This window comes from Micromys minutus (genome assembly GCF_963924665.1).
Source record: "Micromys minutus genome assembly, chromosome: X".
Taxonomy (NCBI): domain Eukaryota; kingdom Metazoa; phylum Chordata; class Mammalia; order Rodentia; family Muridae; genus Micromys; species Micromys minutus.
In genome coordinates, this window is record NC_137970.1 from 83,799,290 (window position 1) to 83,822,761 (window position 23,472).

The following is a 23,472-nucleotide window of genomic DNA, read 5'->3' on the forward strand; positions in this document are numbered from 1 at the left end:
TTTAAGAAAATTTGGGCCTCACAAATCAGTCTTCAAGAATTAAAAAGAAAATGGACACAAAGTTAGGTGGGTAGGTAACAGTGGCTTGGATCTGGAAGGAGTTCAAGGATGAGGGTAAATATTATGAATGAATATTGGATACAATGCAAGAAGAACTGGTAAAAGAAAAAAAAATCTTAGGGTGGTGCTTAGAATAAAACGTTGGTGTATATTAAGCTTTTACAAATGTCAGCTAATATGAGTATGTACACATTCATTTAGCCCATTTAAATAATCTGATAGTCTTTGTAATTTATTTTCCACAGGCATTGTTAGTAATTGAAAAATAATTTATGTGTGCGTGCTAAAGAATTCAAATAGTGCAAGCATATGGACAATCAAATATAATGTTAAATCCCAAGTTAGCATAGAATATTGCCTTGGGCATGTCACCTAACTTCTCTGTTTCTTAGTTTCATTATATGTAATATGAATCACACCATTCCCAACAGGATAAGGTTTTAGTGGAACATAACTAAAATGTGCAAATCACTCAGGACTGAAACTTCGTTTAGGTTAAATACTATGCAATTGTGAGTATTTTCCTATACCTTTTGTATTTTTCTGCAAACTGCTATTTCCTTTTCTTTCCCCAGCCATTATTGGGTATAATGTGGATTTGGATTTGTAAAAGCCCATCATTAAGAAAATTCCTAAGTCTGCTAAACTATTGACTGGTTCACCACTATAGTCTCTGTACCTGGCATGTGAGGCAGGAGGATGAAGACTACTCTGGAATACATAGAGAAACCCTGTCGGGGGAGAGATGTCTTTATAAGTCTGATGCACTTTTCTCAATATTCCAATCCCCAGTTTTATCTAATTATTTTCATAATATTCATTTTTTCACAAAGAACTTTCAAATGTTCTGGCTTTGCCTTTAAGGGCTTCAGGAATTTGAATCGTGCTTTAGAAGATCTGCCTTATGTCAAAATATGCTTATTTTTAAGTTTTCTTTTGTTGTTGTTGCTTTTACTTCTATTCCCTTTGGTATATCTAGATTTTGGTCTATAAGGAGAAAAATAGCACTCTACCTTTCTTTCTTTTACAATTGTTTTGGCAGCTGCTCCAACTCTATTGATTGGCTATTTCTCATATCAGCTGAAAGAAAGCCTAGCTATCCACCAAATGACTGATGTACTATTGTTCTTTACCCTCAAATACCGAGAGGCACAACCCCAATTCATCACATTCTCATATTTATTCTGCTTTTGACATGAACAGAAGGTGACTTGGGAAGGCATATTACTCAGGCAAGCCAGTCTGTCTCCTGAAAAAAAACGGGGGCAGAAAAGTATGAAGTTCAGCATGTCTCTAAAGGTATCATTAGAGAACAGCCAATTGAAGTTGACAAATCAGCTTTCTGTTGAATGCAAATGAAATCCTTCCTTCCTATTATTTACTGCATTATGTGTGTATATCTTGTAATATTTTTCTTCTGAAATGTAAGATACCAATACTGACACTTCTCAGATATGCATTTTATTTTCACTTAGGTGGGAGTTTAAAATATGGAAAAATTAAGTCAATAGGCATAAATTTTAAAAATGCTTTTTGAAATATTTTATACATTCTTGAGACCTTTTCAACATGAATGTGCCCAAGTAAATAATCTCTGCATCTGGAAATGAACTGTCACCATCATCTCTCAGAGCTTTACAAATGCTACTCCCAACCATTGTTTCTGCTCAAGAGTTTTCATCATTAGTTTTCCCCAAGTTTTAAGTTTTATGTATGTGTAGAGATGATGTTATTATTTTGTTTCTTGTCTGGTTTTCTCATTAATGATAACATTAGAGACCTTCATTTTTTGTGGGTACATTTATAGCTCTCCATTGTATGACTATACCACGGATTTTTTTTTTCTCTTTTAATGGTAGCAACCTTACAGTATTTTAAAATATTATTTGTGTTGCTTCTATGAACCTTTTTGCTCAACCATTAGTGATGAGTGTATACCTAAGAGGTGCATACATTTGAAATTACTATTGTGTTTATACTGTAGACATTTTTGGCTTGAAGGATATGCAAGCATGGGGAATTTGTGATGGTGGAAAAATAATTGTGATAGATCCTTATATTCAAAGTTAATGTTTATAAAAATCCTATGGGCTTAAATTGATGTTATTATTTTGTTTATGAGGAAGGAGAGACTTAGAGTTATTAAAATATCCATTCAAGATTAGCGTTAAAAATAACAATGTCAGCAGTTTTCTGGCTTCCAATAGTATTCTCCTTCTATTACCCCTCCGAGATTGTTTACCTAGAGCTGTGGTAACATAATACAGCACACAGAATGGCTTGAAACAAGAAAATGAATTTCCCTACAGATATATAGGCTAGAAATCTGAAATAAAGTTATTGGCAGGGTCAAGCTTTCTCCCAGGCTCCTAGCTTTTACTGACAATCTTTGATGTTCTATGGTTTACATTTATACTCTGGCAAGCTCTGTTTCCATCCTCATATGTCTCCCTTCCCTATGTTCATCTATGATTTCACATATCTGTCTTTCCTCTGTATTTGTGGGTCTCTTCTTTCTATAAGAATACATGATCTATTAGATTGTGGGGTCTATCATAACCAACAACATTCTCATATAAAATTGCTTACTTGGGCAGATATTTTATTGTTTGAATGCCCCTTCCAAAATTATGCTGACACTTAATCCCCATCATGAGAATATTGGGAGATGAGACCTTTATGAGTTAATTAAGTCCTCAGGGTTCCACACTCATGAATGGATCGATGCCATTATTTTTGACCACAGTACAGAGATAGTTATTGTAGGAGAAATTTCTTATCTAAATGAGTTTTCTCCTTGAGGAATCTATTGCTTCTATCTATTCTCTCTCGTGTTCATTTACCATGTGCCATGATTCGATGAAGCATAAAGCTCTCCTCAGAGGCAGTAATCAAATCCTTGACTTTTTAGCCTCAACGACTGTAAAAAAGAAATTTATTTTCTTTATAAATTGCCTAAGCTGTAGATTTGTCATAGCAGTATAAAGTATACTAACACTTTATTTCTTAAAATTCATTACATTCAACGATATCATGAACTTGGGAGTCAGTATAGCAGTGGGTTCAGGGGAATACAATTTAGCCCTCAATAACTTCCTGTCTCATTTTGACTCCATTATCATAGTGACTAAAAGAACACTATGCTGTCTGAAATAAACTTCCATTTTTGTAGTGATGATGCATACCTATGAAAGTGTACAAGAGCCTTTACATGACTTTTCGGAAGAGTGCAACAACTTTGCTGAAATTTCGGGCTAACAGTTCTTCTACCTGTTGGAATTAGGAAAATAAACATCCATCACACATTATGAAATTGTGACCTGAGCCATTCACTCTCAGGTTCATTATGATTAAGGAATAGAGGTGCCAAGTTAGGCCTGGGCTGAGCAAGATTGGGACTATTTGTTTGTTTCTACAGTTGAACCACACTAGGTCAGAAACATTGCATTTCTAGTAATGACAGAATAACTCAGTCATGCTCTGCTTTATTTTCTCTACTGGGAATCTATTTTCTCACCATCTCCAGGAAAACAGTGATCGGTTCTTGTATTTTTTTAATGATTACCCACCAAGAGTCTCACACTATCATAGAGATTTAGTGAGCAACATCTAATTCTTAACACAACCTTTAAAGCGCGTGCTCATACACACATAGCCTTTGAATTAACCCCACTGATAAAAGATGGACATTAACACTTGGTGGACAACCTGATCCAACAAATAAAGACACATGTCAGTGATAGATGCTCCATGGCATACCATGCTGTCTTGATGTCAGGAGTATAATTAGAATCTTAGAAAGCTTAAGGACCTTTACTTTACCTTTAATTGTATAGATAAACTTGAGTCTGGGTGTCAGGTTTGGCTTCTCAGTAATGTTACCTTGCTACTGGTAACATCTTTTGAAAATCATAAAAGATGTACCATTTAAATCTCTTTTTGGAAAGGTGAGCACAACTCGGAGATGATCTAGTATAAAACGAGGCCCCTCAAAAACTTGTCTAGTAAGCAACATCTTTACTTTAGTCAAAAGCACAGGCAAACTCAATGCCATAAAGCAAGATAACTCAAATTCCAACATATATACAGACGGAGAACTTATAGGGAAAGATAGCTTAACAAAATTGAATCTTAGTATACATATTTTTTGAACAGAGAGGTCACAAACTAGTGGCTGAGAATTTAAATCCAGCCCATGTATATCCATTTATCCTATATATAATTTAATTTATGTTAAATAAGAAAATCAGAACTCAATGGAGTACTACTCAACTATTAGAAACAATGACTTTATTAAATTCCTAGAAAAATGGATGTATCTAGAGAATATCATCCTGAGTGAGGTAACCCAGTCACAAAAGAACAGATACAATATGCAGTCACTGATAATTGGATACTAGCCTCAAAAAGCTCTGAATACCCAAGAAAACAACTCACAGACTATATGAAGCTCATAAAAAAAGACCAAAAGAATGGAAGCCTCAGTCCTTCTTAGAAAGAATAATAATAATAATAATAATAATAATAATAATAATAATAATAATAATAATAATAATGATAAGTGTATAGCACCCTCTCAGAGTGGGGTACACCTGGACTTTAAACGATTAATAACTCAAGAGCTAAGAAGATAGCCTTGTGGCAATTTTTCGTAGTTAAAATTCATTATGTTTAATCTTTACTTACCAAAAACTTTGACTATTTCCATGTTACATTTTGTTTTACATATACTTTATGATCTTTGTAAATAGTAAGGTTTCAATGCATATTATCAAACCTTTAAAAAATAAAGTACTGTGAAAAATATATTCATATATATTTGTGCTAAAATGCTTTTAATAATCTGTATATGTATCTCTGTTTTTTAAATAAAGTTGTAAAAATAATCAGAGAATTCTTTTGTGAAAGTTCATGATTTTAGGTGTCTTTAAAAATAATTCAGTACATATTATAACACAAATCAATTTCAGCTACTACTTAAAAGCAGGGTCCCTCTGATCTTCTACAACTCTTTCCCAGTTGATTCTTCATCACTTCATTGTCATCTGTGGTATTGAAATATTTGATCTTTTATGAATCTTTGACTGAGAAAGAGCTGTATGTAGGTCATAACCCAGTCCCTACTACAAAACAGCAGAGCAAAGACATCAGTTATGGGGAACAGAAATGATATATTATAAAATAGTTTATGATTATAGATACCTAATATGTATATACTAGAAATGATTGAAGCCATTGTTTAAATAGCTAAAGTATGCAATGGTTAATGTTTCAAAAATCCGGGCAGAAGGCACACCTGACATAGAATTAGGGAAGCAAATGCATATATAAGTCAAATTCTCAGAATTTTTATCCATTTCTCCTAGAAAGTCTCTAAAATTGTAGTTTTAGTCGACAGCATGTTTATGCGGTTAAAAACACAGAACAATAAAAATTAAAATCAGTGCATATTTACCTAGGGTCGTTAAGAGAGAAAATGAAATAGTTTCTGTAAAGCATATACTATATTTTCTGTCTCAGGGAAAGCAGTTGGCAAAGAGTATATATTATTAGATGTTAGATGCAAAGGAGAATTAATCCTTAACCTGATGACCTTTGAGATTATACCACTAAATAGAACCCTAAATATTTGAGCAGTTCCTTGCAGGGCTTATTCAAATATCCAGTGAGGTTTAAATCACTATGCACCCTTAGACAAGGTTGTAGTTCCTCTAGGGCTCTGAAGGAATTTTGAAGTATACCATACAGGTACTGAAATATCTAGTGATGTAGGAGCAACATCCTTGTCTTGCTTAAACTATGTGATGTATGGATTCTCCATAAGGATGAGAGGAAGGGAACTGAGTTTCCAATTTTGTTCCAGTTTAAAGGGCATATGTTTCCCAAACAGATTTATCTGTTATAGCCCTAACAGATTTCGAATTCACCGTGTATCTGAAGATAATCTTGAATTGCTTATCATCGTATATCCAGATATGAAGTACTGAGATTATGGGCATGTACCATTACAAGTGTTTTGGGACATTGTTCTGTGTTTTAGTTTCATGTATGAAGACAAAAACACTATAGCACAGAGCCTGCATGTAATGAAACAAACTTCCATAAAAGGTACAATATGTTTATTGAGAGATCTGTGGCACTGACCAGATAAAAGCTATGTCTCCCTCACAAATGCAGAGGGGGTAGGAAACTTCTTGTAACAAGTCTTTAGGAAAACTTTTCAGAGAAAAGCCCAAACCTTTGGTAATCAGAACAGATGGAGTCCTGGCTGCCATATGCCCTGAAAGTAAAAAGACCTTCTGGAAAAAAATCATCAAACTAATGTCCTCACCCTATTACAGGATAGAAAATGTCAGCTTCCTTAGATTACTGGGTAGGGCTCCAAAGCAGAGAAAATTACATTCACAGCTAGAAATGGGAAATTTCTTCACTGTCAAGCTAGCATTAAGAAAGTTGGTGGGTGGTTGTGACTTTTTCCCTTCTTCTAAAGTTCTTGATGGCTCTACTAAAATTCAAAGAAAAGATGAGAAATGGATTAACCCTGCTCTATCTCTCTTTACCCCAGAATGTTCTAAACTTATTGCTTATACTTGAAAGGAGAGAATAGGAAATTGGGCTATTATTGCTGTGACATAGCTGATGTACTATGGATTAGGTATGCTACTTGAGAATTCATGTACAAGAGATTTGGTACTCATTGTGTTGATGTCAATGGGTGTTAAAAACCTTAAGAGGCAGTGTCCAGTGTAAGATCATCACACTATTGGACACTGTTCTTAGAATGAAGGAGCTTAGACTTTTTGGGACACTGCAAAACCTGGCTGTTTGGAAAAGTATAACACTTTTCCCTTTCTTGTCTCTGGATTTCTTATCTTGCCAGATTATTTTAAAGTTTATTTTATTAACTGTAATTTGGCACATAAAATAATGGGTTTTCTTGTGATATTTTATATATACGCATCATTTTACTTTGCTCTAATTCATCTCTCTCCATTCAGCCTTCCTCATTTTACTGCCCATCTTCTTCCTGACAAATACTCTCCACTTTTTGCTTTCCTAATGTGCACATTCTATTGCTAATTATTTTTACTCTCCTTCCCCCATTGGTCACTTGGGATGTGTTTCTTGTCTGTTATGCTTCTCTCTGTAATTTCCAAGACCCATGTCTAATCTCATGTATATGTTTCTAAACGTACATACAAATTTAAATTATATTCTGCAATAAAGTATGCAATATTCAGTTAAGCTTGACTTATTTAACACAACGATTTCCAGAGGTGTCAACAAGTTGTTATTCTAAGAGTTCAGAATTTCTCTTAGTATCTGTCTGCCTGTCTGTCTCTCTGTCTGTCTGTCTGTTTATTAACACAGGGTCTCATGCAACCCAGACTGGCTTCAAATTTCCTATATAACCAATGGTGACCTTGAATTTCTTTTTATTAAACATGCATTCATTTTCTGTATAATATAATCAGAATTTCTCAGTACAGTGTTTCAGTCTCCTGACTCTTCTGTAAAGCTGCCTTATTATCTGATTGTTTCTCATTGGTTTAGTTTATATGCTCCCCCTCCATATCCCCAAGTCCATGAGACACTGAAAAAAAATGATTCCAGAATTGTCTTTGATGTTTAGAATTAATTTCAGAATTTCAATTCATGTAACACTGCAAATATATCTGCAAGCTGATATATAATTAAAATAATGTATCACGAGCTCTAGAAATGAATAGATCTGTAGTAATCTACTCCTCTTGGGTGTATCTGCTTCCTTTTGTTTTAGAGCTTGCAGCTGTGATGTCAAGTTGATGATATATGCTCTCTCCAGTTTCTTTTTGGAAGCAGTCAGAGGTATGAGTTTTCCTCTCAGTACTGCTTTCTTTGCATCCCATAGGATTGGGTATGTTGTGTTTTTGTTTTAATTGTATTCAAGAAAATCCTTGACTCTTTCTTTATTTCTTCTTTGACCCTGCTAACGTTTAACAAAGTGTTGTTTAGTTTCCATGTATATGTGGGCTTTTTGTTGTCTTTTTTGTTGTTAAAGACCAGCCTTAGACCATGGTGATCTGAGAGGATGCATGGGAGTATTTCAGTCTTCTTGTATCGATTGAGGCTCGTTTTGTGACCAATTATGTGGTCAATTTTTGAGAAGATGCCATGAGGTGCTGAGAAGAAGGTGTATTTTTTTTTTTTTTTTTAGGATTATATGTTCTGTAGATATCTATTAATTACAGTTGGTTTATAACCTCTGCTAGTTTACAGTATTCTTGTTCAGTTTTTTTTGTTTTCCTGATCTGTCCATTGGTGAGAGTGTGGTATTGAGGTCTCCCACTATTATTGTCTGGGTCGCAATGTATTTTTTGAGCTTTAGTAGGGTTTCCTTTATGAATATTGATGCTTTTGTATTTGGAGCATATACGTTAAGGATTGAGTGTTCCTCCTGACAAATTTCCCCTGTAATTAGTAAAAAGTGTCCTTCCTTATCTTTTTTGATACATTTTGGTTGAAAGTCTACGTTATTCAATATTAGAATCGCCACTCCAGCTAACTTCTTGGGGCCATTTGCTTGGAAAGTTTGTTCCCACCCTTTTATTCTGAGATAGTGTCTGTCTTTGTCTCTGAGATGAGTTTCTTGTATGCAATAAATTGCTGGGTTTTGTTTATGTATCCAGTCTGATAGCCTGTCTTTTTATTGAGCAACTGAGTCCATTTATGTTAACAGATATAAAGGAATAGTGGTTGCTGTTTCCTGCTATTTTTGCTTTTGGAGGTTGAATTGTGCCTGTATGTCTTTGTTCTTTTGGTTTTCTTGCTTAGGAGTATTCTTGTTTTTACTATGATGTAGTTCCCCTCATTGAAATCGGTTTTCCACCTATAATTCATTGTAGTGTTGTGTTTGTTGTCAGATACTGTGTAAATTTAGTTTTGTCCTGGAATATCTTAGTCTCTCCATCTCTGGTGATTGAAAGTTTTGCTGGGTGTAGCAGCTTTGGCTGGCACCTGTGCTCTCTTAGTGTCTCCATGATGTCTGTCCAGGCTCTTCTAGCTCTCATAGTCTCTGTTGAGAAATCGGGTGTGATTCTGATTGGTCTGCCTTTATATGTTACATGGCCTTTTTCCCTTACTGCTTTTAATATTTTTTTCTTTACTTTGGGCACTTGGCATTTTGACTATTATGTGTTGGGAGGAGTTTCTTTTCTGATCCAATCTATTTGGAGTTCCGTAGGCTTGTTTTATGCTCGTGGTCATCTCATTCTTGAGGGTAGGGAAGTTTTCTTCTATGATTTTGTTGAAGACATTTACTGTGCCTCTTAGTTGATATTATTCGCCCTCTTCTATTCCTATTATCCTTAGGTTTGGTCTTCTCATTGTGTCCTGGATCTCCTGGACATTTTGGGTTAGAAGCATTTTGGTTTTTGCATCTTCTCTGAGTGTTTTGTCTATGTTTCCAGTGTTGTCTTTGGCCCCCGAGATTCTCTCTTCCATCTCTTGTAGACTATTGGAAATGCTTGCATCTGTGACTCCTGATTTTTTTAAGGTGTTCTACCTCTAGGGTTATCTCTTTTAGTGTTTTTTTTTTTTTTTTTTTTTTTTTATTGTGTCAATTTCTGTTTTAAATTTTTCTTCCATTCCTTCATCTCTTTGTTTCTGTTTTCCTCTAGTTCTTTGAGTTCTTTGAGTGTTTTACTTGTTTCCTCTTTAAAAGCTTCTAATTCTTCATGCTTTTCCTCCCTTTCTTGTTTAAGGATCTCTATCATCGTCTTGAAGCATGATTTTAGGTCTGTGTCTGCTTTTTCTGGTGTGTTTGGCATTCTGCTGTTTGCTGTGATGGGAGGGCTGGGTACTGGTGTTGCCAGGTTGTCTTGGTTTCCCTGGGGTAAATTCTTTCCCTTTCCTCTTGCAATCTTGTTGTCAGTCTTGTGTCCCTTGATCACTGCTGGATCACCGCTGGCTCATTGCTGGTTCACTGCTGTTCCAGACCTGTTTCCCTGGATCACTGATGACTCACTGCTGGCTCACAGCTGTTCCTGGTGATGGGTGGTCTGAGTGCGGTTCCTCACTCTGTATTGTCTGGCTGGGAAGAGCCAGATGCAGGGTTACTGGTTCCCTGGAGCAAGCTGAGGTGGGGAGAGGGAACCGGGGAACTGAATGCTGGGTCACTGCTGGCTCACTGCTGTTCCTGATGGCCGGTTGTCTGAGTGCGGTTCCTCACTCCTTGTCTTAAGGCTGGAATAGCCAGATGCAGGGTTACTGGTTCCCTGGAGCAAGCTGAGGCAGGGAGGGGGATGGGGGACTGCACACAGGCTCACCACTGGCTCACTGCTGATCCTGGTGGCAGGTGGTCTGAGTGCGGTCCTAAATTCTAAAAAGAAAATGTATAGCTACCATTTTTGGCCTTCATATTGCTCTTTGATATAAACTAGTATAGATTTTAATTGATTTCCTGCCCAAGTTCTGGGGAACTGCTTATCTGTTAACTCTCTTGTAAAATATTAAATCTTTGAATCACATTGGTTCAACTTTCCTGTGCTACTCTACACAGGTTCCTTCCCCAAATCTGAATGCTGATTACCAGTCTAAAACCAATCCTCAGATGATTTACACAGTGGATGGAATAATTATACAAATTTCTTTCGTGGATTTATAAAAGTTGGTCATGAAACATAAAACGAATTATGTATCAAGTTGTGACTCCCTATTTCAGACTTCCTACAAATTAAAAAATAATAAATTACAGATTTTCTACAAATAATAAAACATAAATTAGCTCATGTCTAGTTATAGAAAGGCTAAGACAAACTATGGAGTATATTTATGTAGAAACATCAGTAAATATGTTGTTGGCAAGGTAGCAACATTGTCTCTGCTATTATCCATGGTGATTTGTGGTTTTAACAGAATTATTTCCATTTCAGCATTCTCCTTGATTGGTCTCCACATGATCTTATTTATTTTTGGGACTTCAACTTATAGAAAAGTTCACAGACATTGCAAAATTCTCATTGAAAACATAAAAGTTGATTAACCTTGTGCAAAGTGGTTGAAAATAAATCTCTTGGCAGATGCCACATGTGGGGTTGTGGTTAATGAACTTTTTGGATCCATGCCCAGGATGTGAATCTTCCATGTATATAGGTTTCCTAAGATTACAAGTCTGAATCAGGCTGGATAGCAATTTAATAAAATGTTCCCATGTGAGAAGCAACTTAAAAGCACTAATGTCATTATGCTGACCTAGAAACAGTCTTTAAAGTACTTTGGTTTTGTTTTCTCCTAGCATATTGAGCAGTTAGGCAAAAAATAAAATAAAATGAAGATGGCATTCAAATACATTTACTGTTTTAAAAAATAGTGCATTTTTATAGTTGGAAGGAAGTTTTAATTTTTGTTGAAACATAATATTTAAAGGATACAGCATGATGATTAAATATAAATATAAAATACATTGTCGAATTATCAAATTAGGCTAACTTGTAGTTCTTAGCATCTTTGTTTGCATCTCAAAATTTTTCTCATGTTCTTCTTTGAAAAATATGAAATATGTTGCTGCAAACTATAGTTATCTTAGTATTCTATGAGACACACAAACTTAACTTTTCCAACTGAATTTTATCACCCATTAATCAACTTCCTCCTATGTTCACCCACCTGCTTCCTCTGACAATCACTGTATTCTCACCCACAGGATGAAGCTTTCCAGCTTCTGTGTGTGAATAAAAGCATGCTGCTTTCATATCCTCATGCCCACTCAGTTTTCATAGGGACCCCCAGTTGTGTACATATTGCCAAAATAACAAGATTCCCCTGTTTTTTTTCATGACTCTGTCCTTCAGCCAGCAATATACAAGTCTATTGATCCAATTATAATGGGGCCATAAGTAGGGATGCAATGAACATGGTATGTAGACATTTCTTCAAAGTGTTTATTTCATTCCTTTGGCTATGTACCTGGAAGTAGAACAATTGGTAAGGTAGTAATTCTATTTTTGTTTGTTTCTATAGTGCTGAAGATAAAACCTGTGGTTACAAAGCTATGCAAGCACTCTCCCACAGCACTACATCTACAATTCCTGTGTTATTTTTAATAATTTGATTTCTTGTACAATCATTATGCTACTTTTTTTCTTTTGACTGAACTAATTTTCCTTTTTCTCCACTATCACTAACTTTTGTTGATTTTTGTGTTTTTAGCAGTATCCATTCTAACTGTGGAAGAGGATATGTCTATCATGTTTTTATCTGGGTTTACCTAATGATCACGAATGTACTTTAGTCTTCAATATAGTTTGAGGTTTATTACAGAACTAATTGATAGGTACAGAAACTTTCTCTATACTCTCTCACCACATACATCATCCTCCATTATCAGCATCCCACACTGCATATTTGTGATGATCAATTCATTTAGATTATTATTATCACATATGCTCCTTAATTTTTACTAAATTTTCCTATTAAATTTAAGCACAGTATGGGCTTTGATGGATCTATAATGACACATGTATCACTGTAATGTTTAATTTAGCATAGACTAGTTTCATTGCCTGAAAAATCCCCTGTGAACTATCTTTTCAATCTCTTTGCCCACTGCCTGATAGCCATTGGTATTTTTATTGTTCCCTCATATTTTCTGTTTCTAGAATGTATCCAATTGAAAGCATACAATGTGTAGATTTTTTTATATTACCTTCTTTCACTGTATGTGAGTCCCCTCAATGCTTCTTAATGGCTTCCTAAGTTATTTCGTTTGAGTCCTATATTATATTACAATATGTGGATATACTAGCCCATCTACCGAGGAAAACATTGCTTGTTTGTAGGTAAGTGTAATTATGAATAAAGCTGCCAAAATATGCATGTGCATGTTTTTGTATAGACAAAGCTTTAATTTCCCTAGGGAAATAGCAAAGAAGACAAATCTTAGCTGATATAGTAAGTGGATGTTGTGTTTTATTAAAAAACAAAAACAAAAACAAAAACCCTGCCAAACTGCATTCAAAAGCAGCTCTGTTGTGAATCCATGGATATGAATCCATGATGAAACACTGAGTTTTTGTTGCTCCATATCATGGCCAGCATTTGGGATTTCCCATCATTTTTTGTTCTACCCTTTTAGACAGACATTCAGGAATACTTCAGGTGTTGTTTTCATTTGTGATTCCTTAAGAAATTACATATACAATTCCCTTCTTCTTCCATTCTCATTGTCTTACATTTTATGTGAATACTTCTTTTTAAATGATTTCTATGCTTTAGTTTGCAGTATGCATTTTTGTGAATCAAAGTCTATATTAACTTGCAATGAGGTATAAGGATAGTGCTTTATAATAAAGTATTATAACTACTATTATTCTTTTACTATTGTAACTAGTTCCCTTCCCTTCTTTCCATCATTGTTTCTATTTAGTACAAACAAATGCATATGCATGCACAATTAAGAAAAAGGATTGACTTTACATTGCCACCACTCTTCCTTCTGATAAATATAATTTTCCCACTCTGTAGATATATTTTTGCTAAGTGTGTCTATGGATACACATGGTGTCAAGCCAAGTTCCCTTTCACTTTGGAAGGATGCTTTTGTAGGCACTGCATTCTAGATTGGTGAAAATTTTCTTTTAACATTAAATATTTTATTCCATCACTTCTTCCTATCAGATTCTATGAACAATCTGTTACAACTCTTACCATTTACACTGAATAAGCATGAATCATCCCTGTCATTAAAATATATCTAAATTTCTGATATCAGAAAATAATATGCCCTATGATCATGCTATTGAATTTTTTCTAATTTGTTATCTTCATGGTTACTAGATCTTTGCTTAATACCTGATATTAATTTTGGAAAAAAATCCCCTGTCATTATTATTTATGTTCCCTCTTATATTGAATGGGTAGCCCTAGAATTATCTCTTCTGAATTCTTATACTAATTTTAGTTATTCTGTAAAATTTTGTAACAAGACACAATGACACATGATCATGTGTGGGATGCAACACTGTCCCTCCACTTGATGCCTTGTCTTTCTACTGAAGGTGGACAAGTTTCTTCTTCCCACTGTTGGGTCTTTCATCTAAGGTACATTCTTTAGATTCCTGAAAGTATCTTACCTCCCAGGTCTCTTTTACTTTCTAGAGGGTCCCCCTACCACATCCCACCCTGTGAGGTTGCATGTTCCAGTCATTCTGCCGGATTGAGGGCTACTCTCCTCTTCTTTCTCCCCAACTCCTGATCATGTTCCCTTAACCTCCCCATACTTCTCCCACCCAAGTTCCTCCCTCCAGTCACATCTCATGATTGCTTTTTTGTTCTCTCCAAAGTGGGGCTAAAGTATCCTCAAGTCAGTCTTTTGACTTGTTATCCTTCTTGAGTTCTATGGATTCTATCCAAGGTATTCTGTATTTTTGTTAGTATTCACGTATCAGTGAGTACATACCATATGTGTTCTTTTCTGTCTGAGTTACCTCACTCAGCATGATATTTTCTAGTTCCATCCATTTGCCTGCAAAACTCAAGATGTCCTCATTCTTATTAGCTGAGTAGTATTCCATTGTGTAAATGAGCCACATTTTCTGTATTGAATCTTTGGTTAAGGGACATCTAGGTTGTTTTCTGCTTCTGGTTATTATAGATAATGCTATGAATGCATTGTAGTATTGACAATATGGTAGGGAGGCAACCTTTGGGTATATGTCTAAGACTAGTAAAGCTGTGTGTTAAGCTCTATTTCCAATTTTCTGAGAAACCTCAATAATGATTTCCAGAGTGGTCGAACCAGTTTGTAATCCCACCAGGAATGAAGGAGTGTTCCTTTTTCTCCAAATTCTTGTGGACATGTGCCATTCTTATTGGTGTAAGGTAGAATCTTAGGGTCATTTTGATGTGCAATTTTTTGATCATTAAGGCCATCTGAGATTCCTCTGTTATACATTGTCTGTTTAGGTCCATACTCCATTTTTTAGAACAAGTTTTTAAATCCTTCCTTAAAGGTTACCCAGACCACTTTTGATGAAGAAAATTGTAAAAAGTTAGAAAATATAACAAGCATGTGCCAGTTAGTGACCTGTGTTAATTTCCAGAGTCCCACTTTGTGGTGTGTCTTAAAGCTCTACTTAGGGTCTCTCTCAAATTATCTGGAATCACTCATGACAAATTTTAGTCCACAGGGCACTTTTCCCCATATTTCTTTATAAACTCTTCAGCACTCTTACAGATTTTTTTATGGTTGATTTTTAGAATACTCTTCACCTAGATCAGCCAAGAGTGGGTGCTCAATCTGTGGGTCATTCACCAGTGCTATAAGAGACTGGATTACTTGGTCAGTCTAGTTGGATGGCTTCCAGTTTTCAGCACTAATCACTGGCACACAGACCCGCCCTTTCTTATTGATGGTTAGATATTAGGTTGTAGATTTTGTTTTAAATGTGTTCTTGGGTGGTTTGAATGTATACTCTGCTGGAGAGTTGACATCAATTCTGACGTTTACCTTATCATATGGAGGATTTTCAGGAACAATAAGCCCTTGCCAAGTTGATAAATAAGCTTTATCAACCTGGATGTTATGGAAATTTTTCATTCTACATTTATGGATCTCTTCAAGCTCCTTCATCACCCTTCTGCTGAACTGCATCTTAGAACTGGTGCTGTTGCTTTCCCCTTATACCCTATTTTTAATTGGGTTGTTTAGCTTTTTGTAGGTTAGCTTCCTAAGTTCTTTATATATTTTGTATATTAGCTCTCTATAGAATGAAGGTTAGTGAAGGGTTTTCATAATCCATAGGTTGCCAATTTGTCCTATTGACTGTGTCCTTTACCTTGCAGAAGCTTTTCAGTTTTATGAGGTCCCATTTATCAATTCTTGTTCTTAGAGCCTGAGTCATTAGAGTTCTGTTTAGAAAATTTCCTTTAGGGGCAATGAGTATGAGGCACTTTTATACTTTCTTTCCTTATAGATTCAATGTATCTGGTTTTATTGATCCACTTGGACTTGAGCATTGTAAAAGGTGAAAAATACTTCTATACTTTTCACTTTTCTACATACTGAGAGGCAGTTAGACCAACACCATTTATTGAAGATGCTTTCTTTTTTCTGTTGTATATTTTTTTGGCATCTTTGTAAAAGATCAAGTGTCCATAAGTTTGTGGTTTTATTTCAAGTTCTTTAATTCTATTCTGTAGATCAACCTGTTTGTACCAATACCATGCAGGTTTTTATCACTGTTGCTCTGTAGTACAGCCTCAGGTTAGTGATGGTGATACCCAGAAGTTCTTTTATTGTTACAAATTATTTTTGCTATCCTGGGCTTCTTGTTTTTTCATATGAAATTGAGAATTGCTTTGTGTTTGACAAACTGTATTGAAATTCTGATGAAGATTGCACTGAATCTGTAGATTGCTTTTGGTAGGATGGACATTTTTACTATGCTAATCCTACCAATTCAAGTTCATGGGAGATCTCTCCATTTTCTGAGATCTCCATTGATTTCATTCTTGAGAGTCTTGAAGATTTTTTCATATAGATATTTCCCTTTTCCGATTAGAGTTATGCCATGAGATCTTATATTATTTGTGACCATAATAAAGGGTGTTATTTACCTATGTTGTTTCTCAGTTTGGTTATTATTTGTATAAAGAAAGGAAACCCATTTTTTGAGTTAATTTTCTATCTAACCACTTTGCTGAAATTCTTTTTCTTTTTTTAAAATTGAACAATTTTATTTTAAAAAACAAAGCTAAATGTACAGATTTTAAACATTTATGCATAAAAGTATGCAAATACATTTTTGTCAGTACTTGATTTTTTTTAAATTTTGATAGTATGCATTAAAATCTTACTAGTTACAATGAGCATAAAGTACAAGTAAAACAAGATGTAACCTGGAAATAGTCAAAGTTTTCATGGTGTGTAAAGATTAAGCATAATGGTTTTTCTTTTTTTTTTCTTTTTTCTATATTTGGCCTTTATTTTTCTTGAACTTCATATAGTCTGTGAGTTGTTTCTGGGGTGTTCAGAGCTTTCTGGGGTTAGTATTCAATTATCAGTGACTGCATATTACATCTGTTCTTTTGTGACTAGATTATCTCACTCAGGATGATATTCTCTAGATGCATCAATTTTCTTGAGAATTTGGTTAAGTCATTGTTTCTGATAGCTGAGTAGTAATTCATTGTGTAAATGTACCACAATTTTTGTATCCACTCATCTGCTGAAGGATATCAGGGTTCTTTACAGCTTCTGACTACTATAAATAGGGCTGCTATGAACTATGTGGTGCATGTGTCTTTGTTGTATGTTGGAGTTTCTCTGGGATATATGCCCAGAAATGGAATAACTGGGTCTTCAGGTAGTACTATGTCCAATTCTCTGAGGAATCACCAGACTGATTTTGAAAGTGGTTGTACCAGTTTACAACCCAACCAAAATTGGAAAAGTGTACCTTTTTATCCACATCCTACTCAGCATCTGCTGTCATCTGAATTTTTGACCTTGGCCAATCTGACTGGTGTGAGCAGAAATCTCAGGGTTGTTTTGATTTGCATTTCCCTGATGGCTAATGATGTTGAGCACTTCCTTAGATGCTTCTCAGCCATTCAATATTCCTCAATTGAGAAATTTCTGTTTACCTCTGTACCCCATTTTTAATAGAGTTGTTTGATTCTCTGCTGTCTAGCTTCTTGAGTTCTTTCTATACCTTGAATATTAGGCCACTGTCTGAACTGGGGTTGGTAAAGATCTTTTCCTATTCTGTTGGCTGCCATTTTGTATTCTTGACAGTGTCCTTAGCCTTACAAAAACTTTGCAATCTCATTAAGTCCCATTTGTCAATATTTGATCTTAGAGCATGAGTCATTGTTGTTCTGTTCAGGAAATTTTCTCCTGTGCCTATGTGTTCTAAGGTTTTCCCTACTTTCTCATCTAATAGTTTCAGTGTACCTGGTTTAATGTGGAGATCTTTGATCTACTTGAACTTGAGCTTTGTTCAAGGAGATAAGAAAGGCTCTATTTTCTATCTTCTGCATGCTGAGTGCAAGTTGGACAAACACAATTTGTTGAAGAGGCTGTCGCTTTTCCGTTGAATGTCTTTAGCTCCTTTCTCAAAAATAAACTGACCATATATTTGAGGGCATATTTCTGAATCTTCTATTCTATTCCATTGATCCACGTGCCTATCTCTGTACCAGTACCAGGCAGTGTTCAGCACAATTGTGTTGTAATATAGCTTGAGGTCAGGGATAGTGATTCCCGCAGATGTTTTCCTGTTGTTGAGGATGGATTTCGCTATTCTAGGTCTTTTCTTATTCCAGATGAAATTGCACATTGCTCTTTCCAACTCAATGAAGAACTGGGTTGGTATTTTGATGGGGATTGCATTGAATCTGTAGATTGCTTTTGGTAAGATGGCCATTTTTGCAATGATGATCCTTCCAATCCATTAGCATGGGAGATCTTTCCATTTTCTGAGATCTTCCTTGATTTCCTTCTTTAGAGATTTGAAGTTCTTGTCATACAGGTCCTTCACTTGCTTAGTTAGAGTCACACCAAGGTATTTCATAGTTTTTGTGACTATTGTGAAGAGTATTTTTTCCCCAATTTCTTTCTCCACATGTTTGTCCTTTGAGTAGAGGAAAACTCCTGATGTGTTTGCCTTAATTTTATATCTAGCACTTTGCTGAACTTGTTTATCAACTGTAGGAGTTCTCTGGTGGAAGTTGTGGAGTCACTTAAGTACACTATCCTGTCATCTGCAAACAGTGATATTTTTACTTCTTCCTTTCCAATTTGTATTTCTTTGATTTCCTTTTGCTATCTAATTGCTCCGTCCAGGACTTTCAGTACTATGTTGAATAGGTATGGGGAGAGTGGCAGCCTTGTCTAGTCCCTGATTTCAGTGTGATTGCTTTAAGTTTCCCACCGTTAAGTTTGATGTTGGCTTTTGGTTTTCTGTATATTGCTTTTATTATGTTTATGTTTGGGTCTTGGATTCCTGTTCTTTCCTAGACTTTTAACATGAAGGGGTGTTGAATTTTGTCAAATGCTTTCTCAGCATCTAGTGAGATGACTATGTGTTTTTTTTTATTTTGTTTTTATGAGGGATTATGTTGATAGATTTCCGTATATTAAACCATCCCTGCATCTCAGCGATGTAGCCTACTTGATCATGGTGAATGATCATTTTGATATGTTCTTGGATTGACTTTGCAAGGATTTTGTATAGTATTTTTGCATCAATGTCCGTAAGTGAGATTGGTCTCATGTTCCCTTTCCTTGTAGTTTCTTAGTGTGGTTTAGGAATGAATGTTATTGTGGCCTCGAAAATGAGTTAGGTTGTATTCTATCTGACTCTATTTGGAATAGTTTGGAGAGTATTGGTATTTGTTCGTCAATAAACATTGATAGAATTTTGTACTGAACCCATTTTCTGGACCTGGACTTTTTTTGGTTCGAAGGCTTTTTATTACTGCTTCTATATCTTTAGGTGTTATGGGATTATTTAGATGCTTTACCTGGCCCTGCTTTAACTTTAATATGTGGTATCTGTCTAGAAATTCATCGGTTTCCTCCAGATTTTCCATCTTTGTTGCGTATAGGCTTTTGTAGTAGGATCTGATGATTCCTTGAATTTCCTCAGTTTCAGTTATTATGTCTCCACTGTCATTTCTCATTTTGTTAAGTTGGATACTCTCTCTTTGCCCTCTAGTTAGTCTTATTAAGGGTTTATCAATCTTGTTGATTTTCTCATAGAACCAGCTCTTGGTTTTGTTGATTCTTTCAATGGTTCTTTTGTTTCTATTTGGTCTATTTCGGCCCTGAGTTTGATTATTTTTGCTTTCTTCTCCTCTTGGGTGTATCTGCTTCCTTTTGTTCTAGAGCTTTCAACTGTTCTGTCAAATTGCTAGTGTATGCTCTCTCCAGTTTCTTTTTGGAAGCAGTCAGAGCTATGAGTTTTCCTCTCAGTACTGCTTTCATTGCATCCCATAGGTTTGGGTATGTAGTGTTTTCATTTTCATTAAATTCAAGAAAATTTTAAATTTTTTTCTTTATTTCTTTTTTGACCCTGATATCATTAAATAGAGCATTGTTTAGTTTCCCTGTGTATATGGGCTATCTGTTGTCTTTGCTGTTATTAATGACCAGCCTTAGACCAAGGTGATCTGATAAGATGTAAGGATTATTTCAATCTTCTTATATCCATTGAGACTTTTTTTGTGACCGATCATATAGTCAAATTTGGAAAAGGTGCCATGGGGTGCTGAGAAAATGATGTATCCATTTGTTTTAGGTTGATGTGTTCTGTAGATATCTATTAATCAATTGGTTTACAACCTTTGCTCACTTTTCTGTGTCCTTGTTCAGTTTTGTTTCCGTGATCTGTCCATTAGTGACAGTTGGGTGTTGAGGTCTCCCACAATTATTGTTTGGGGTGCAATATATTTTTTGAGGTTTAGAGGGTTTCTTTTATGAATATGGATGCTCTTTTATTTGGAGAATATATGTTAAGGATTGAGAGTTCCTCCTGACAAATTTTCTCTGTAATGAGTCAAAAGTGTCCTTCCTTATGTTTTTTGATAACTTTTGTTTGAAAATCTACATTATTCAATATTAGAATGGCCACTCCAGCTTGCTTTTTGGGTCTGGATTTTTGGACAGATATTGTGTAAATTTGGTTTTGTCCTGGAATATCTAGGTTTCTCCATCTATGGTGATTGAGAGTTTTGCTGCATATAGTAACCTGGGCTGGCATTTGTGTTGTCTGTCTAGGATCTTCTAGCTTTCAGTCTCTGTTGATAATTCTGATGTAATTCTTATTGGTCTGCCTTTAAATGTTACTTGTCCTTTTTACCTTACAGTATTTAGGTTTCTTTCTTTGTTTTGATTATTCGGTGTTTTGACTATTATGTGTCATGAGAAGTTTCTTTCCTGGTCCAATTTATTTGGAGTTCTGTAGGCTTTCTGTATTTTCCTGGTCATCTCGTTCTTAAGGTCAGGACAGTTTTCTTCTATGATTTTGTTGAAGATATTTACTGTGCCTTTTAGTTGATATTCTTTGCCCTCTTCTATTTCTATTATCCTTAGGTTTGGTCTTCTTGTCTCCTGGATCTCCTGGATATTTTTGGTTAGGAGCTTTTTGGTTTTTGCATCTATCTTCTCTGACTGTTTTGCCTGTTTTCCATGTTGTCTTCGGCCCCTGAGATTCTCTCTTCTATCTCTTGTAGTCTGTTGGCGATGCTTGCATCTGTAACTCCTGATTTCATTTCTTTTCTTTTTTTTCCGCTTTTCCATCTCCAGGGTTGTCTCTTTTTGTGTTTTCTTTATTGTTTCTATTTTCATTTTCAATTCCTTTATCTGTTTTGTTGTGTTTTCCTGTAGTACTTTGAGTGATTATTTTCCTGGTTCTCCAGTAATTATTTAAGGGAGTTATTTATGTGTTCCTCTAAGATCTCTATCATCATCATGAAGTATGATTTCAAGTCTGAGTCTTTTTTCCTGTCTTGTTTGCAATCCACTACTTTCTGTGGTGGGAGAGCTGGATTCTGGTTTTGCCTGGTTGTCTTGGTTTCCATTGCTTAGGTTCTTTCACTTTCCTCTTTCCATCTTGTTATATGTGATTATATGTGATCTTGTTGTCTTTGCTTGGAGCCTGTCTCTTCCTGTGGATCTTTCTGCTTAGGATGGAAAGTGTTTCTGCCACTCTCCTGAGCTCCCCAAATTTTTTCATTAATGATTTTCCAATGTTTTTACAAGTACTGAATATCATTACAAAATATTATTATGGGTTCCTTTTTCTTTCTATAATTAAAATTCTGTGACAAAAAGTAACCTAGTGTACAAATGGCTTATTTTAACTCCCAATCACATCTATCATAACAGGGAGGTCACAGCAGGAACCCGAAGCAGCTAATCATGTCATACACATAGACAAGAACAGAATTTTGTTTTTTATTTAGTTTTTTACTTATTCTCTTTACATCTTGCTCAATGTCCCTCCTCCCTCCCACAATTCTTCCCCATCCCTCCTACCTTCCTTTTGGGTATCTCCTGTCCCTTGTACATCAATTCTCTGAGAGGTTGGGTACATCCTCTCCTACTGAAGTCAGACAAGGTAGCTCATGTAGAAAATATCCCACATATAGACAGTAGCCCCGCCCAATTTCAGTCAAGAGCAGGATTTTTATTTGTTTTAATTTTCTGAATTTCTGGGTGGGTCTGGTTCATTTATGGCCTTTCCATTGCAACAAGTGTTCTTTTTAAATATTTGTTTACAGTTTAGGTTGGAGAGAATAGCTGGTAAGGGCTAAACTTGTTTACATCAAACATCAGAGAGGACTACAATTTGATATTTACTTTTACTTACATAAAAGTCTGGAGAGGGCTGAGTTTCTGTATGTCCAGTAGCCCAGGGAGTTTAAATACTGATAAAAAATCCAATGAATTATTTTTTGATTAAGCATTTTTCCCCAAGGGCATGCCTTTTTATAAAAAGAACAGAATGCTCTGATGCTTTTTATCATGGTTACTTTCTCCCTCCACATTCTGATAATACCAAAGGGTTCCCCCCCCCCCCCAGATCTTCACTGTGAGAACTTGGAGGCATTGGTGGAGAACAACTCACAAAAGGCTGGGAGTGTCCTCATACTGAGTGTCCTAAAAGTTTTCCACTCATGCTTGTCTACTCTGACCCCCAGGACACTTATGAACAGTAACTCAGGCCTTCCTGCCTCCACACTGACTCTCATTGAAGTCTCAGCTTGTGAGTTTCTACCCTGGTAAGTTGGAAGTATACTCTGTCTGTCTGTCTAACACCCTACCTTTTTATGTTGGAGACTCTGATGTTTGCTCACACCTGACCATCTCTGGTATATGTTAAGAGCAACTCTGATTTTTTTTTTTTCTATTTTGTTCAGATGTGTACTTGCTTTTGGGATAGAGCAGCTCCATATAAGTTTGTTGCATGAGGACTATAAACCATATGTAAATATTAGAATTTTGGAAATGTATTTATTTCCTGGGTACTCTATCATTATCATGAGTCATCTTATTTTTTTGAGTGGGGGCAGATATGAAGCTGTCTCTCTATTACCTCAGAATGATCCCAATATTTATAGAATGTGCAAATGCCAGGATTGTTGGCTGTAGCACCATTTCAGCAACAGCTACACTATTATTAACTATCATATCATCATCACCACTACCTAGCATTCATCTATACTCACAATTGCTTGTACATATTTGTAATTTTTAGAAATTACTCCCATTGAATGTCAGCTATGCATCAATTTCATAAGGAGAAAAAGTCAGTATCGATGAAGTGTCTGTGACTGCTGCAACTTTTGAATAGCTACCATTCTTCCCAAGAGTTTAATACAATAGCATTATTGTTTTCATTGTAAGAAAATGTAATTTTAAAATGG

At 35.5% G+C, this 23,472-nt stretch overlaps 1 pseudogene across 1 annotated transcript; it reads right to left on the bottom strand.

Moving 5' to 3' along the window:
- Positions 1–15,216: 15,216 nt before the first annotated feature.
- LOC308415397 (ubiquitin-conjugating enzyme E2 L3-like) lies at positions 15,217–15,691 on the bottom strand (annotated as a pseudogene). The gene has a single exon. The product of its transcript is annotated as a ubiquitin-conjugating enzyme E2 L3-like (transcript).
- Between the last annotated feature and the right edge of the window lie 7,781 nt (positions 15,692–23,472).